The sequence below is a fragment of the Lynx canadensis genome, chromosome C2 (assembly GCF_007474595.2).
Source record: "Lynx canadensis isolate LIC74 chromosome C2, mLynCan4.pri.v2, whole genome shotgun sequence".
Classification (NCBI taxonomy): Eukaryota; Metazoa; Chordata; class Mammalia; order Carnivora; family Felidae; genus Lynx; species Lynx canadensis.
The window spans coordinates 72,430,755-72,435,458 of record NC_044311.2 but is presented as its reverse complement, the minus strand read 5'-3'; the positions used below and the strand labels follow the sequence as shown (position 1 = coordinate 72,435,458).

Genomic DNA, 4,704 nt, shown 5'->3' with positions numbered 1-4,704 from the left:
TTTTATGAAATTCAAGTGGTTTAGTGTTTTGTTTTTTTTTTTTTTTTTTTGAGTATAAGGTTTAGGGTAGGGATTTGTTAGAAATGAGTTTGGATTAATATAATAAAGCAGATTATGTGGATGGTATGAGTTCTAAGGGATTTTCATTGTAGGATATACCTTTCAGGTAATCTATTTGTAATGTAGATACAGTTCAAATACTAAAACAACCCACCTGGGTTCACTAAAATAGGAACTTTATAAAAGCTATATAATATGACATGCATGCCATCGTTTGTTACTTATTTCCCATGAGTATTTTGGGAACTATTTATGAACACATAAATAAGGTCAAAAGAACTCGGATATAGACAATGAAATTACATTTAAATTACATGTAAAACTAAAACTGTTAAGTATAAAAATGAATAATTACAAATACTAGTAAAATATTGAGATTGAAGTAAACTTTAATTTTAAAATATTGATTTGGTGGGATTTGGGTAGAGGAGGAGGCGAGCTAGCTCTGAGCTGAGGCGGCAGCGGGGTGTGTAAGGAGTCTGTGGCTAGGGACCGGCACAGAGGCTGGTACAGAGAAACCATGGCCCTGCAGGACTTGGGCACCTTCTGCCTGTTGCTGCTGTACCTCCACGGGGCCTTGATTGCTAGGCAAGATTTCTATAAGATCTTGTGGATGCCTCAAAGTGCATCTGTAAAAGACATTAAAAAGGCCCACAGGAAACTGGCCCTGCAGCTTCATCCTGACTGGAACCCTGATGATCCTGGAGCTCAGGAGAAATTCCAGGATCTAGGTTCCACTTATTAGGTTCTGTCAGACAATGAGAAACGGAAACAATATGATAGTTAATAGTGAAAAGGGGTTAAAAGATGGCATTAGGGCTCCCATGGAGACATTTTTTCTATACTTCTTTGGAGATTGTGATTTCATGTTTGGAGGAACCCCTTATCAGCAAGACAAATTTTCTAAGAGGAAGTGATATTATTGTAGATCTAGAAGTTCCTTTGGATGAAGTATATGCAGGAAATTTTGTGGAAGTAGTTAGAAACAAACCTGTGGCAAGGCAGTTTCCTGGCAAACAAAAACGCAACTGCCAGCAAAAATGTGGACTACACAGCTGGGCCCAGGGTGCTTCCAAATGACCCAAAGGTGGTCTGTAATGAATGCCCTAATGTCAGACTAGTGAATGAAGAACCAACACTGGAGGTAGAAATAGAACCTGTGGTGAGAGATGGCATGGAGTATCCTTTTATTGGGGAAGGTGACCCTCACGTGGATGCAGAGCCAGGAGACCTGCGGTTCAGAATCAAAGTTGTCAAGCACCCAGTATTTGAAAGGAAAGGAGATTTATATACAAATGTGACAATCACACTAGTTGAGTCTCTGGTGGGCTTTGATATGGATATTACTCACTTGGATGGCCACAGTGTACATATTTTCCACGATAAGATCACCAGACTAGGAACCAAGGTATGGAAGAAAGGAGAGGGCCTCCCCAACTTTGACAACAACAACATCAAGAATTCTTTGATAATCACTTTCCATGTAGATTTTCCAAAAGAACAGTTAACAGAGGAAGCAAGAGAAGGTATCAAACAGCTACTGAAACAAGGATCATTGCAGAAGGCATACAATGGACTACAAGGATATTAAGAGTGAATAAAATTGGACTTTGTTTAACATAAATGAATCCATGAAATTTATTATCAACAGGGTGTGTGTGTGTGTGTGTGTGTGTGTGTGTGTGTGTGTGTGTGTGTTTTGTTCTTATTTTCAATATGCAAGCTTGGCTTAAATTTTTCTCCTAATGATCATCATGAAATGAATAAGTGGGTTTAAGAATTTGTTCATTTGTGTTCAGAAACGAATGACCAGCAAAAAGTTTAATAATACCTCTCCCTTTGGAGATTTAATGGATTTAATGGATTTAATCCCCTTGGAGATTTGGAGATTTAATGTCTGGTGCTGCCACCTGAGACTCAAGAATTAAAGCTGCAAGAGAACTCCAGGAGCAAAAACAAACAAACAAACAAACAAACAAACCCCCACAATATAAAGGGTTAATTGTTAGCTATTTCATTCAAATGCCATTTCATTCAAAATGCCAACAGAAGTGTGTTTTTAAATACATTTTGTTGCTAATTTTTTTTTTTTTTTTTTTTTTTGCAATTCCAACACAAAGTAACTGAAATAAGAACACAGTCTAGGGGTGCCTGGGTGGCTCAGTTGGCTAACCTTTGGACTTCGGCTCAGGTCATGATCTCACAGTTTGTGAGTTCAAGCCCGGTGTGGGGCTCTCTGTTGTCAGCACAGAGCCTGCTATAGATCCTCTCTTCTCTTCTCTCTAGGCCCTTCCCCAATATGTGCTCTGTCTCTGTCTCTCTCTCTCAAAAATAAATAAACATTAAAAAAACAGTCTAATGTTTCATCTATTTATCGTTAATGGAACAATTCAAGTGGAAAATCAAAAGTTGGCTGCATAGTAATTTGGTCCAAATAAGACAACTCTATAAATATTTAGAAAATTGAAAGTATTTTTATCTTTTCTTAGAGGTAAAGTTCTTTAAGAGTTCAGATAAATGAAGGCTTATTTCTAGTTGGAAAGGGTAGCATTTTAGAGTTGGGATTATGAATGGTGGGCATGCATTAGTAAGTTTGAAGACTTACAATAAATGAAATATATTCAGGAAAAATAGAATGAAATACTATTTACCAACGAACCAGAAATTTGTACCTAGTACCTCAAGAAAAAAGAAATTGTTGGCTTCCATAACTGAAGAGTCATGTATGACTGTATCCGAGGGTTCAATGTCATCACTAATCTCTGTCTTACTCACTGTTGGCTCCATTTTAAGGCAAGTCCCTCCCTACCTCAGTACAGGCCAGCATTCTCAGACATACATGCCATTCTCTTAGTAGTCTCTGCAAGAAGAAGCCTTCTCTTTCACTATTATCCCAACATACTCCCCATAATTAGCTATGTTTGCTTTAACTGAGATTCCAAGCTCTTTTCTGACCTAATCAACATGGCTGGTGGTTAATTCCTGGGCTTGGGTCATGAAATTCCTTAAAGTGCAGAAACAGGGATAACCTGAAAATTATATGATCTTAGGGTTGGGAAGCAGTTCCTCAAATGAAAATCTAGTAGATCCTGGGCTGGGAAATATAGTAGTTATCTGTTGTTATCAACTTATATTTTACTGTTTTTATTTTGAACTTGGTACAAATGGAGTATCTGTGAATTTTTATTTTATCAAAATTAACTAGAACAGAGAGCACTAAGATATGTTCTTGCTTGAGGTAATCTTACATTTCAAGTGTTATAGGTTCACAGTAGACTTACATGATTGTAATCTTCCTTTTCTGATACAAGTGACTGCAGACTCACTCTTGAACTTATGTTCCTCATGAACTGATAGTCTGTAATATAAAAGGGCTACAGTACAAGAGGAAATTGGGATCAGAGAGGAGAAAACATGGTATAATGGGAAGGTAATTTTATCACAAAATTTAAAACGTTAAATATTTACATACAACCTACCTTGATTCAAACAAATATTTTCTAGTTCCTGTATTTCCCTGCTGTTAAGGGGCTCAAAAAATAGTGCAAAAAATTAATAGATTAAAGGATTGTTACAGTGTAGTAAATATATTATTAGAGGGTACTATGGGAACCAAGAAAAGGAACATTTTTCTAGGGTGTAAAATGGGATGCAAATGTGTTTTGGAAGAAAGTGTGGTCTCTAAGGATTATTGAAACATAATTTCAGTGTTGTCCAATAATTTAAATATGAAATTTCTTAACAGTTAAAACGAGTAATAGAGAAAAAATGTAATTTAGGTTTCATTTCCTATAAATTGCTTTAGTTGGAACATATTCCACTGACCTCTCTTTCATAATTTTCAGCTTATTAATTTTAGACTATTTTGTCCTCTACATTAACAGTGAAGGATAGAATTTTAGAATGTAGGAATAATAACAAAACTAGAAAATAAGTTTTAAAAGGATACTGTGAATAAGGCATTTCTTTTGCAATTCTCTGAGTACTCAGCAAAGCTCTGATTTTACTCAATGAGTAATTAGAAAAACACTTCTCTACACAACTGTCTTTATCAGATGGCAGAAAATCTCAATGGAAATGGGAAGGGAAATATCAATGTATGGGTTCCTGCTTCTTTCCAGATGTCAGATTATCTATTCCCTGGACTCTTACATAGGATAATTTAGTTCTTGTCTCAGCTTTACCAGTTAATCAGTCCATGGGTAGTCTTAGGTACTTTTTTAAAATTTCCTTAGCCAAAAAATGGGAATAATAGTCACATTTCTTACTTTAGTAAACAGACATGACTGCTTTCTTTTTCTTCCCTTCCCTTCTTCCCTCTCTCTGCTTCTTCCTTCTATTCCATCTTTTTTTTTACCCTGAAAACATTTCATTAGAGCCCACTAAATACCTGGCATTGTGATTAGTGCTGGGGTGCAAAGATTAAAATGGCATTGTTCTTTTCCTCAAGAGATCAAGGGCAGTTAGGGAAACCAAATAATGAACAAGTAATGTCAATATAGTATGATCTGTGTTCTAGAAGAGGAGGGAGTCATACCTCAGGCCACTAATAGTATTTTAATAATTGAGAAAAGAAAAATATATGTCTGCATCACATACACAGAATTCCTTGTAAAATCAAACCTCAAGTAGAGTAAATAGCAG

General features: G+C 36.1%; 1 pseudogene; it reads left to right on the top strand.

Annotated features, from left to right (window-relative positions):
* The first annotated feature begins 482 nt into the window (after window positions 1-482).
* On the top strand, window positions 483-1,673 carry LOC115524091 (annotated as a pseudogene).
* The last annotated feature ends 3,031 nt before the right edge of the window (window positions 1,674-4,704 follow it).